The sequence below is a fragment of the Silene latifolia genome, chromosome X, assembly GCF_048544455.1.
Source record: "Silene latifolia isolate original U9 population chromosome X, ASM4854445v1, whole genome shotgun sequence".
Classification (NCBI taxonomy): Eukaryota; Viridiplantae; Streptophyta; class Magnoliopsida; order Caryophyllales; family Caryophyllaceae; genus Silene; species Silene latifolia.
In genome coordinates this window covers 83,180,704-83,195,048 of record NC_133537.1, presented here as the reverse complement: position 1 = coordinate 83,195,048, position 14,345 = coordinate 83,180,704, and the positions used below count along the sequence as shown (strand labels likewise).

The 14,345-nt window shown below is 38.3% G+C and overlaps 1 non-coding gene across 1 annotated transcript; it reads right to left on the bottom strand.

Moving 5' to 3' along the window:
- Positions 1–3,004: 3,004 nt before the first annotated feature.
- LOC141624960 (small nucleolar RNA R71) lies at positions 3,005–3,111 on the bottom strand. Its single transcript, XR_012534762.1, has one exon. It is a non-coding gene; the product is annotated as a small nucleolar RNA R71 (small nucleolar RNA).
- Positions 3,112–14,345: the final 11,234 nt, after the last annotated feature.

The window sequence follows — 14,345 nt, the reverse complement described above, 5'->3', positions numbered from 1 at the left end:
ACAAGATTCCATGTGATGAATACGGATTCTTGTGCCCCTATATTTTATCTATGCATATCATGATGTTTTCGTTTAAAGATCGGGTAGATTATATTGCTCGGCAATTGGCGACAACCAAAAAGCTGGTTTTTGCCCCTTATAATGAAATCGGGTAATACATCATTAGCATTGCATTTCCCCCTACAATTGCATTTTCATAACTAATATATGTACTTGTTAATAATGTTGATGTCTCTTGATGTATGTAGGAGTCATTGGGTGCTAACAGCCATCATGCCGAGCAAGAAGAAAGTTTTTTGGTTGGACTCTTTGCATAGAGAACCAAGCGAGACCTTTAAGGGCTTGATTATTAAGTAAGTTTATAATACGAATTTATTTTTAATAACATTAAGTTTCAATCTTTATTTATAGCAAAACGCTCATTTTTGCCCAAAAAATATGAGTTTCTGCCTCTTTTTTTTTTTTTTTTTTTTTTTTTTTTTTTTATTATTATTATTATAAAAAAAGGGCCTTTGAGAAGAAAAGAGCTAACGAGGATCAACCCATGGAAGATTCTGATGATGGCCCTACTTTTATGACGATAACAGGGGTACGTGCTCAAATACAATACCTTAAGTGCAAAAATCTGTCTTTAATAATAATACGTGCGCAAATACAATACCTAAAGTGCAAGATTCTGACGTGGGCCTTCTCGTCTCTTCGTTTTTTATGTAATAATAGGTCCCTTGCCAGCCGGATAGCATACAATGTGGATACTACGTTTGTCGGTTCATGTTGGAGGTTATCATGCGAAGATATATCCTTATTCCAGAAAAGGTTAGTAATTTCATAATGTGTTTATTACTTTTTTTTAAATTAGAGCTGATATTTTCTTGCTTGCTGCTATACCATGATGTTGCTATAATGTTGAATGGTGTATGTTGTTACAATAATATCTTGTATGTCTTTGTTTTTTCCGCAGTATGTAATCAACGCGCAACATCTACCTGAGTTCAAAAAGCACTAAATAGACGAGGTAAGGGACATGTTGGGCAAATACGTCTTAGATCATTGCAATGAAGACTAAATGCATGATACTTAGCTTAGAGCTTAGATCAGATCTGTTTAGTAAATATTTTGTTGAAGTTAGGGAATGATCTTTGTAAATTGTTGTTAGTATGAATTATGATGCTGCTGTTGTTGTAAATTGTAAGTATGATGCTGCTATTGTTAATTGTAAGTATGATGCTGCTGTTGTTAGTATGAATTAATCTGAAAGATGAATTGTATCTATTGAGTTCTGATGAACCCAGCTGCTGATATATCCTGCTTCTGATATATGCAGGATTTTGAATGGCATGAAACAAATTTAATTTTAAAAAAAATTAGGAAAATGTAATAAAAACGGTTACTTAAACAAAAACCGTTGTAAATACCATTCACAAATACCCGCGCATAATATTCAACAACTGGTTTTAAAAGAAGACCCGTTGTAAATACCTTTCACAAATACCCGCGCAATATATTCAACAACAGGTTTTAAAAGAATAACCGTTGTTACTAACAATTTCAACAACGGTTATGTTCCGTATAACCTTTGTTAAAAGTCTTCACAATTTTGGAGGGAAAGATACAACAACGGTTATGTTCCGTATAACCGTTGTTATATCTTTCCCACCAAAAGTTTGTCAAACTTTTCACAACGACTTACTCGCAACAATAACGGCTTTTAACCGTTGTGAATAGTTTCCACAACGGTTTTAGTAAATAACCTAACCGGTGTAAATACCTTTTACAACGGCCGCTTTAACAACGTTCGCTTTTTGTTTTTTACAACGGTTTTTACCCGTTGTTATAGCCTGTATATGTAGTAGTGCTTATTAGGGATTGTAAGATGTACACTAACTCGATCCCATCACAACAATAATTGCTTGCTTATAATTTGAAAATATGTTTGTATGATCAAATCCCATGAATCCCCTATGAACCCATGACACCCTAGTGCTTTTAATCAATTGTTTACATCTCATTTTAATCATCTTACTTGTTTTTATTGCTTTACTTTTATATTGTTGATTAGTTTAGTTGATCTCCTATCTCAACCCAAATTGTGACACCCTTAGACACAACCATTTGCAATTGAAAATCCTACATCAATACCCGTCCCTTGAGATCCGACCTTTACTTGCCTCTTTACTAAGAGTAGTTTGTGAAGTTATAAATATTATTTTGGTTGAGTAACTTTTGACGACGAGTTTTACAACAACACCAAAAATGGCGCCGTTGCCGGGGTTACTTGATTTGATTTTCTTTAAATTGTTTTTAGTTGTGTCTTTCTTTACCTTGAGGAAGTTAAACTCCTCAAGGTTTGTTCTTATTGTTTTCGAGTTGTTTGATATTTTGCACGTCTAGGAGATCACAAGGTAACTTGTTACCCATTGATCTTTAAATTGAAAGAACTTTGACCAACAATAGAACTTTTTTTTGGTGACGAGGGGTTGAATCCACCCGGGCCCATGCATTCCCGCACCACCACAATGACCATGTAAGCCACCCCCTTCGGGGGCTGCAGTGGCCAAGTGATCATTCAACCAAATAATATTGAGAAGGAGAGGATAACCTAACACAAAACCAACGACAAAATCAACCCATAATGCCTAAATTTTCATCACATTCCGTACCAACCGAGGAGAACCTACCAAATGGTACTCCTACACCACAACATTTAACCGGTAACTTCATTGCCAAATCCGTATTCATACAACTAGTTGAGAGAAGTCAATTTGGGGGGAAGTCTAGTGAAGATCCTCATTCTCATATGGAGAGTTTTTGTGACTATTGTGATGCGATTTCTCAAACCGGAGTTACTCAAGACCAAATTCGATGGGTCTTATTTCCTTTTTCTTTGATTGGTTCCGCGAAACAATGGTTGAAGAGCCTAGATAAGGCTACTCTTGGTATTGACTCTTGGAAGAAATTGGTACTTGCTTTCTACAAGAAATTCTATCCTCCGGAAAAGACTAACATGTTGAGAGACCAAATCACCGGGTTCAAACAAAGGGATGAGGAATCTTTGTATGAAGCATAGGAGAGATTCAAGGACACTTGTCGATCTTGTCCACACCATGGACTTAGCGAGTGGTTCCTTGTACAACAATTTTGGAATGGTCTATATGAAGAATCCCGAAACATTCTCTATATGGGATCAAATGGTATGTTTACCGAAGTTGATGACAATCAAACATGGAACAAGATTGAAGAAATGGCGGTCCAAAACTCACAATATAGTAGACTTCGGAAGGCTACTAGAGGAGGAAAGCATGAGGTGGACTCTATTACTCAATTGCGTGCTCAACTTAGTGCTCATATTGACACCATTAATTTGAAGTTTGAGAAGGCCATGGCTAAACTTGAAGAGGCCTCCAAATCACCCAAGCAACATGTTAATGCTATGGTAGCATCATCATCAATTCCAAGTGGAGTATGTGAGAGTTGTGGAACTTTGGGACATGACCAAAGTGAATGTAGGGGAACAAGTGAACAAGTGAATGATTTCCAAGCATACAAAAGTGGCACCCCTTATTCCAAATATTACAATGAAAACACCAAATTCCATCCCAATCTTTCATACAAAAGTCAAAATTTCAAAACCCTCAACCAACATACACCCCACCTCCAATGAGAAACAAAGCTCAAAGACTCTTTTACAATCAAAACCAAAGTTATCAAAATCAACCTCCATACAATCAAACAAATGACCAAGGTTTTGATGTTCAAAAAGCGGTCCTCCAAATGCAAAAGAACCAACAAGAATTTTTCACTCAAATGCAAAAGGATAGTCAAGCAAAAGACATCACCATTAACAACATACTAGCTCACACAAAGATGTTGGAGACCCAAATGTCTCAATTAGCATCTTCTAGTTCACAAAGACAAAAGGGGCAATTACCACCTCAAGGTAATCCCCCATGACATGAGTCGGTGAGTGCCATCCATTTGAGGAGTGGTACAAGGTATGAAGGGCCGAAGGGGCCCGTTGATGAAGATGTTGTGAATGCTAGTGACAAGAAAAGAGTTGTGGAAAACTTTAGGGAAGAAGAACCCATCATTCAAGAAGTTTCAAAGAAGGACGAAGAGAAGGCTAAGGAGAAAGAGCCTATTGTGATTCGACTTCCATTTCCAAGTCGTCAAGCTAAGCCTAAGTTTGATGAACAACTTGGAAAGTTTATGGAGATTGTGAAAAACTTGGAAGTCTCAATTCCATTTACGGAATTAATGAATCACGTTCCGGCCTATGCGAAATACATGAAAGATATTCTTACAAAGAAGAAATCCATCCAGAAGCTTGAGACTATTGTTTTCACTAAGGTGAGTAGTGTCATCCTATAAGAAAGTTCACCTCCAAAACTAAAGGATCCGGGAAGCTTCTCTATTCCATGCACCATTGGCGACACCACAATCAACAAAGCTCTATGTGACCCTGGGGCAAGTGTGAGTGTCATGCCATACTCGGTGTGCAAGAGGCTATGAATGGGAGAGCTCAAGTGCACTAATATCACACTTCAAATGGCGGATCGATCAACGAAGACACCTTTAGGGGTATGGGAGGATGTGCCGGTAAGAATTGGCAAGTTCTCCATCCCGGTGAACTTTGTTATTGTTGACATGGAGGAAGACTCCAACATTCCTATCATTTTAGGAAGACCTTTCTTACACACCGCGGGAGCGGTGATTGACGTGAAACATGGAGAACTCACACTTGAAGTGGGAGATGAAGCAATCACTTTTAATCTTGACAAGACAATGAGAGCTCACCGACTACATGAGCCATGTTTTATGGTTGATCATTATAGTCGAGAAAGTGATAGGAAGAAGTTGGCTTCTCAATGCAAAGAACAAGCTATGGGTAAAGAATTACCACCCATATGGGAAAAGAAAATGGGTAATCTCCAAGATGCTCCATCCAAAGAGCAAGAATGTTTCAACAAGAATGAGAGCTTGAATAGCTCACCACCACTCATGACAAGAGAATAAGAAGGCCTCATTTGCCATAATGACAAGAAGAAAGAGGAGTTATTCTCATCAACTCATGATACTATTGGGGAACAAGTAGATGAAGTATGCGGTCTATGGGATGATGAGTTTGAAGGGTTAGTCAACCCTTATATTGGTAATGCTATGACCCAAGACCAAGGCTTTGGTGACCATTTCCACTCAAGTTACCACAATAAAGAACACAATGTGCAAAAGTCTATTGAAGATTTTTATAATGACAATGAACAAGCCTTTGATTACTTCTTCAAGGTGTTGAGCAACATCAACAACACCTTGGCTATGCCCCCTTGACATCTCATACATGGATGAGAGTTTGGTGGAGTCCTCCCTAAACCACCATTTGTAAATATTCTAACCCCTTAACTTGCATTTTACTTATTGTATTGCATTTTTTGGCAATTTTGGATTTGTATCTTTATACCTTGATCAAGATTACCATTTTGAGAGAAAGTGAGGGAGGGAGTTATATGTTTATTGATGTGTAGTGTTTTGACATAGTGTGGGGATAGCAATTGCCTAGGCTATCCAAACCTTCATAGTGCCCCCACAATGAAGACCATAGGAATGAAGAGTAAATGACATGGGTTATACGAATACCCATAGGTGGAACTGAATCCGTGAGGTACAGGGACAATCCGAGTGGCCCGACATCAATCCGCTCGTCCTGGATGAAAAATCTGAGCGTCCTGCAAGAAAAACGCTCATCCTGAGAGAGTTGGAAAGGGAAAATTTTCTTTGACTGAAGACCCGAGCGTCTCCTAAAGGAATCCGCTCGTCTCAAACAATCCACTCGTCTCAGTAAGGATCCGCTCGTCCTGCTTCTATTAAAATCTGGGATTTCTCCCTGACCAAGAATCCGAGCGTCCTCAAAAGAATCCGCTCGTCTCCCTTCAGAAAGACGCTCGTCTCCTGCAAAAGACGCTCGTCTCAGCACAGGTCTTCTTTTATAAAACAGGCTGACGGAGAATCCAAGCATCCCGACCACAAGATGCTCGTCTCCCCTGCTGATATTCAAATATAACAGGATTAAAACCCCCCGTTCCCATTTCATTTTACTCATTCAAAACACAAACACATCTCCAAAACCCTCAATTACTCCATCCATCAAAATCAATTTTCTCAACCAAATTCACCCAAATCAATTCCAAACTCCCTCAAAACTCAAACAAATCACTCCTTTGTCAACAACAAGCAATTAAAACACCAAAATCCTCAAAGTTTGAATCGATTTTCTAGGGTACAAAGGCAAAATTCGAATTTCCTAAATCAATTTGGGTCTTATTAAAACTTGAGGAATTCAAGCAAATCTTTAGGTGTTACTGCATACAAGGAGAAGATGGCTAGGACAAAAGGTGGGAACAAGGCACTTCCAAAGAAGAATCTCTCAAAAAGGCAACAAGCTCTTCAAGCTTCCAAAGCTTTGGTGGTTCAAAGTGCAAGGATGGAAATTCAAGAAACTCTTATTCCTATGGTAGAAACTACTACTTCTACTCCGGTTGTTGAGCAACTACATGATTATCCGGAGGTAATTTTCACATCCGATGCTCATAGGAATAAATTTGTATCCCTTGCTAAGAAATCTATCTTACCCACCAAGTTTATATGCCAAGAGACCTTGACCAAATTGGGTGTCTGTGAACAAACCAAGAATTTCTTCGAGTCCATGGGATTGCTTACTTTGTTTAATATGCAAGAATTGACCTACTCATCCCTCACCTTGGAGTTTTTAAGCTCATTGAAAGTTACAAGGGTGGAGACTCGAACGAATATTGAATTCCGCCTTGAGAATGTTGATAGGAAAATGTCCTTTGGTGAGTTTGGTAAAGTTTTTGGCCTTAGCAATGACTCGACCTATGTGAAGAAACCCGTAACAAAATATGATCCCGCTCCTTTATGGAAGGCTATTACCGGAAGAAAGTTTACGTCTTACCATGATTGTCGTGCCCTTTATGTCCATCATCCGGGCATAAGGGTGTGGCACAAGGTTGTTGGGCACACTTTGATTGCTAGGAAGGGAACAAACCACTTCACCGAACTTGATTTTATCTATCTCGAGTCGACCTTGAATGTTGATAGAAAGTTCACCACAAAGTACAATATTCTTCAACTTTTAATTGAAAGGTGGCTTAATATCGATCATGGCAAGGAAGGTGCGACCTTTATAGTAAATGGGGGATTGGTAACTTGGTTGGCAAAACACTTCAATCGGGACTTCAACAAAGATGGTACTTATAAACCGGTTAAGGGAGGCCACCTCATTGATTTAGGCACTATGGTTCACAAATTCCATTGGGTCAAGAATGACACACTTGACAACAAATTCGAGTGGTTAACAAAAGATGCCAAATCCTTCACTTTACCGAACAAAATTTGCCGACTCAATGTCCATAGGGCACACTATCTTCTCCCACTCTCCGAGGAAGCCGATTTACATAATACAACACCAAAGGGAGGACATTGTCGAGTCCTTCTCCTCTATTATCACTCCACCCTATCCATTAACCTACCATGAGTTTCGACCCGAAAATGTTACGGCGGGGAATGATTACCTTAATCTTTTGATGCAACAAATAAACAAGCAAGCCCATGAGGATTGAGTCGATGCATATAGAGCATAATACCCGCCTCTCTTACATCTAGCTAGGCAAGGACTTCTCGACCCATCTTGTCCTTTTCCTAGTTGGGCGGATATGAAAGTTTTCTTTCCTAGTGCTTCTAGGGGTGTTAGCTTGGGTGAAAAGGAGGTTGTTGTTGAGAGTGGTGGAAAAGAAGATGAAGGAAATGAAGAGAATGAAGAAGGTGAAGAAGAAGAGGGTAGTGAGGAATAAGAAGAGAGCTCAAGTGAAAGTGGTGAAACCTCCGGGTCTATGGAGGTAGATGAGGATGACGATGCTAGTGAGGAAGTCGGAGATGATGATGGAGATGGGAGTGACACCGCCATGGACGAAGATTGAGTATTAGCAAGCTCTTGGGAGGATGCCACAATACTTTGTGACTTTCCTACACCTCCTTTAGCTTTGATCATTTCTCTTTTTTCATATATTTCTATTCTTGATCATGAGTATTTTTATTGTTCCCAACATGTAAAATCCAAAATGACAATTGTAGTTTCATGCATAGCATCCTTATCATGAACTCCCCCAATTTTTGACATTAGAAATAATGTCTATTTTGGTTTGGGGAAGTTTATGCATATGCATTGGGAGTTAATTTAAATTATGCTCTCCAACCAAACAAAAAATCATGCATCATATAGCATAGCTTAGTTTGCATTCACTTTTGTATATATATCATATAGTTTGCATTTAGCTTAGAAATCATGGATTTTCATATAGCTTGCATAATTTCCTATCGTATTGGCCATTGAGGACAATGCCCATACTAGTGTGGGGATGGGAAATTCTAACATGACTTTTTAAACAAAAATGATAAAAATTGAATTTTTTTGAAAAATACAAAAACGTGTCTTTTATTTCATAATCATAAAAACCATAAAAATTTGAAAAATTGAAAAACCCAAAAACATGTTCATTTCCTATATAGTGTAGTCTTATATATATTGTGTTTGTTCATCCTTTTTCACATTGATCGACTACGCCACATCCGAGACATGAGGATATTGAAGACCGCATGGTATGATCTTTCCAATCTCCTTTTTCCTCTCTATGTTAATGACTATGTGGCTTTATTTTGATTGATGCGGTATAAACAATGTGATTATAGGATTGCATTTAGATTATTTGGCATAATAGTTGGTAGAAGCATATGCATTTGGATGTATAAATGTTAGTTGCATCATGGCATATAGTTGCATTTAGGAAAATTTTGTGAAAGCATCTATTTGGAAATTTTGACAAGTGTATATAAGGCCCTTGTAGATACTTTTTCTTCTTTAGACTTTGCTTGTTAGAATACTTGTAAAACACCCTAGGATATGTCATGCTAGTATCCTTTGACCCATGGATTAAGGCCTAGTCAACAGTACCTTGTGGTGTGATAACTCCTTGGCTACCGTTTATTCCAAGGTGACCCTTGAAACCATGCAACCATCATCCATATTCTACCACATTTTATCATCAAAGGGAATGGGCACAAAAATAGTTCAAAATTGAGTTCAAGAATTGAAATGAAAAGTCAAGAAAGTTTGCAGTTGCATCAAAAGAAAAGAGGAGTAACAAAAATAAAAACTCGTATGCTTCAAATATAAGCACCCTCACTACAAATGGGGTAGCTTTGAAAATGTTCAAAAAGAAATGCAAAAAGTTGAAATTGTCAAGTGTTGAAAATGCCAAACATCAAAGAAATGGCAAAAGAAATGTTCTCAAAATGTCAAATGCCACAAGAAATTGGGGGGAAAAACAACAACAAAAAGCAAACTCCCATATGAAACTCAAATACCATTGATCCCTTTTCCATCGTATCCACTTTTGTGCATGGTAGAGAGGGGATGATGCTTCTTCTTATCTAGGCAAGAAGGGGAATTATGCGGTCCACCAGTGTTTCTAACACCATAGGGAGTCTACTCTTGACGAAAGCATTTAACGATTGAGGACAAAGGTACCCTAGCTTGACACAACTTGGAGGTGATTTATTGGTATCCTTCTAGGCTTAGTAGTTTGAAGAAACCATATCTATAATGGAATGTGTACCATTAGATTGCTTCCCCTTTAGATAATTTCCGCCACTTAGATGAGGAAAGTGGCTATTCATTTTTGTAGATGCATCCATTATTTGTTTTGTGTGCTTTAATGCTTGGATGTGTCACCATTTTGGCAAGCCCCACCTTGCCTTGCAAGAAGGCATCCTACCTCATGGTTGTCTTGTTGTGAGTTGAAGGGGCAGAGTGAGACCCGCCAATTGTCTCACATTGGCTATATTAGTAAGTTAGTTTGAATAAGGGTCCTAGTTTTTGTCACCTCTTTACTCGGGACGAGCAAATGTTCGGTTTGGGGATGTTTGATGTGACTCATATTTGAACACATTTAGTCCCTGAATTAGCCTCGTTCCTATGCTTTATAGTGCATAATTGGGTCATTTACTATCTTTAGTTTCCCATTTTGCATATCCTTTGGGGTTTTGTTTCCCTGATAGGAGAGGAGTGCAAACCTTGTATTTTCATGGCGAAATGGAGCTAAATTGATCGAATTCAATGACCAAGCATCAAAGGGAAGACGATACTAGAAGGCCTATGTAGCTAATAAAGTATATTGGGCAATGATGAAAGGATCCTTGCATCCTCAACAAGATCCCCGCGGATTGTTGAGGAAAGAAGAGAAGAAAAGTGTCTGTCCCAGGATCTGAGTGGATTGCTGCCAATCCGAGCGTCTCCCTGCCCCGAAATCCGAGCGTCCCGACAACAAGACGCTCGTCTTGAAGCCTCACAATCCGAGCGTCTCCCTCAGTGATCCTCTCTGATCTTATTACAGGAACCACCGTGCCAGCTTCCTAGACGCTCGGGACGAGCATATCTATGTGGGACTAGCAAAACGGAGATGCGCATCTCCTTGGAGAGGAGCACTTCCTCAACTTTTATTAAGGGTCTTAATAGTCATTTAAGCCCTTGGTAACCCTAATATTTGTACCTAATCTTTAGTATAAATACCCCTTTGTACTACCTAGATTAGCATCAAGTCTTAAGCCATCTTAATACTCTCTTAATCAAGTTGTAATCAATTAGTAATCTCATCTTAATCTTATAATTAACTCTTAATCTAGTCTTAATACAAATCTCATTACTTAATGTTTCCTTAATTTCTCTATTGTTCATCATTTATTTTGGATAATTAGAAGATTATTTGGGTTTATTTGGAGGATTGACAACCTTCCATCAATCATCAAATACTTCTATTATTCTTTTCTTTATTATTTGGAATCATCTTCATAGGTATAATCCTCTTAATCCTTTTAATTGTTATTAATCATTTTCATTCATTCATCATGTTTTGCCTTGTTAATGAAATTGACAACCTTGTTAGCATGTTAAACTTGATAATGAGTGAGTAGTTTCCTTAGCTAGGGTTAATGGGTAATTAGGGGAAACCAACATGGGGAATGATTCATGCTTAATCTAATATGTTTTCATAATTAATTTCTTGCTTGTTGTGATTCCAACTTATGCACATGTTATGTTTGATGAAATGCGAGCCTATGAATCCTTGCATTTTTTACCCATGACTTATCTTTTCAACGAGACTTGTAAGACATAAACCAACTCGAGTCTCATTAGACCATGCATATAGTTGGATAGGAAGGATTAAGTCGACTTGTAGGTGTTGTACAATCTAATTGATTCGGCTCCGGGACCCAAACCTTCTTAGGGATTGTAAGATATGCACTAACGCGATCCCATCACAACAGTAATTGCTTGCTTATAATTTGACAATATGTTTGTATGATCAAATCCCATGAATCCCCTATGAAACCATGACACCCTAGTGCTTTTAATCAATTGTTTACATCTCATTTTAATCATCGTGCTTGTTTTTATTGCTTTACTTTTATATTGTTAATTAGTTTAGTTGATCTCCTATCTTAACCCAAATTGTGATACCCTTAGACACAACCATTTGCAATTGAAAATCCTACATCAATACCCGTCCCTTGGATCCGACCTTTACTTGTCTCTTTACTAAGAGTATTTTATGAAGTTATAAATATTGTTTTGGTTGAGTAACTTTTGACGACGAGTTTTACAACAACACTAGTGAGCACACTCAATGGACCCTAAGGATGAATTGGGTATGTGCCATTCTGGGTAGCAAAGTATTTGAGACTCCGTGTCTGGGTCAAGGTGAAACTGGATTGGATATTTAGAATGTGGAGCTCGGATATAAGAGGCTTTGATGAGTAAATCTCTGGAGCTTGATTTCGTAGAGTTAAGGCTCGATGGGATTATGACTTGTAATATGGCTTGGAAATGGAGTCTCCTGGCTTGATGTAGCCTGAGCACATAAAGGAAGGTTAATTGATGAGGGATCAAGTTTCTATGTCTTGGCTCTAAAGGATGGGTATACTTGACAAGCTTGAGAGATTCTTAAAATTTCTATCTATCTCCCTGTAACGGTCTCGGAACGGACTTAGGGTGTGTGAAAGGCTAAGTGAGGGTGCTAGCTGACCATCTTCATCGATGCTTCAGCTTCTCTATAGACTTCAGCATTATTCTGTTTAGTATTTGATAGTGATTTAGACTCAGATTCTTGGTCTGTAATATATCTCGGCTTTTTGCTCAGATTCTTTGATCGGTCCGTTTAGTATTCACAAATAAATAGATGTGGTCGTTGGTCACGGTCGAATCAAAACACAATTTATAGCTTAACAAGCAACTCTAAAATTAGTAAAGAGGCAAGTAAAGGTCGGATCCCAAGGGACGGGAGTTGAAATGAGATTTCTATTGTAACTAGTGGTGTCTAAGGGGTGTCACAAATTGGGTTGATGTAGAAGGTTACTAAACTAGAATAACAATGAAAATAAACAAGCAAGATGAATTAAAGAGGTGTAAACAATTGATTAAAGGCACTAGGGTGTCATGGGATCATAGGGGAATCATGGGATACGATCATACAAACATGTTCTCAAATTATAAGCAAGCAATTATTGTTGTGATGGATTGAGTTGGGTTATATCTTACAATCCTAGGAAAGTTTGGGTCCCGGAGCCGAATCGATTAGATTGTACAACACCTACAAGTCGACTTAATCTTCCCTACTCAACAACATGCATGGTCTAATGAGACTCGAGTTGGGTTATGTCTTACAAGTCTCATTGAAAAGATAGGAGATGATAGTAAATGCAAGGATTCATAGGCTTAGCATTTCATCAAATATAACATGTGCATGAGTTGAGATCAAAACAAGCAAGCAAATAAGATATGAAAGCATATTAATTTAAGCATGAATCATTCCCCATGTTGGTTTCCCTAATCACCCATTAACCCTAGCTAAGAGACTACTCACTCATTATCATGTTGATCATGCTAGCAAGGTTGTCAATCATACCAACAATATGAAACATGATGAATAAATGAAAGTAATTAACAATAATTAAAAAGGGATTAAAAGATTATACCTACTAATGATTCCAATAATAAAGCAAGAATAATAGAAGTACTTGAATGCTAGATTGAGAGGTTGTCAATCTCCCAATAATAACCCAAATAATCTTCAATTACCCAAAATAAAGGATGAACAAAAGAGAGATTAAAGAACTAAAACTTGGATTAAAACTTGATTAATACTTGATTACAATATTGAAGAGAGATTTGATTGATATTAACTACACTAATTATTGATAAGAAGAACATGCTCCTCTAATTAGACTAATGGGGTATTTATAGTGAAAATTAGGGAGGATGCATTAGGGTTAACTAAGGGCTAAACTAGTAATTACACTTTTTAAGTAGAGCAAGGAGAAGCCAGTATTTTTGGAGAGAAGGGCTTCTCTTTTCGTAGCTTGAAGAAGAACAACCCGCGTGTGAAGGAATCCGGGCGGATTAGGGTCGGACGGCGGATTTGGTCGATGGAATCCGAGCGGATTAAGGGAATCCGGGCGGATTCTTTGAGGGGAATCCGAGCGGATTCCAGCTGGGACGCTCGGATTGTGGATAGGCGGGACGGGCGGATTGCTGACAATCCGCTCGGATTGTCAGTCAGCGTGATACTTCTTCTTTTTCTTCCCTTTTCTTCATAAATTCCTTGGGGATTTCCTTGGGGACTCAAGGATCCTTTCTCAACATTGCTCTTCTACTATGATATGTACAAAGGCCTTCTAATCATGTCTCTCCTTGATGCTTGGTCATTGAATTTGATCAATTTAGTCTTGATTTGCCATGAAAATTCAAGATTCTTACTCCTTTCCTACCAAGGGATCAAAATCTCAAAGAATATGCAAAACAAAGAACTAAAGATAAGAAATGACCCAAATAAGCACTAAAAAGCATGGAAACAAGGGTAATTCGGGGGCTAAATATGCGCCAATTATGGTCACATCAAATATCCCCAAACCGAACCTTTGCTCGTCCCGAGTAAAGAGGTGACAAAGACTAGGACCAATACTAACCTATCCTAATAATATAGCCGATATGAGACAATTAGCGGGTCTCACTCCGCCCCTTCAACTCCCAACAAGACAACCATGAGGTAGGATGCCTTCTTGCAAGTCAAGGTGGGTCTTGCCAAAATGGCGACACATCCAAACATTAAGCACATAAAATCACATAATGGATGCATCTACAAAAAGAATAGCCACTCCCTCATCAAGTGGCGGAAATTATCTACAAGGGAAGCAATTCAAGGGTACACAATCCTTCATAGATG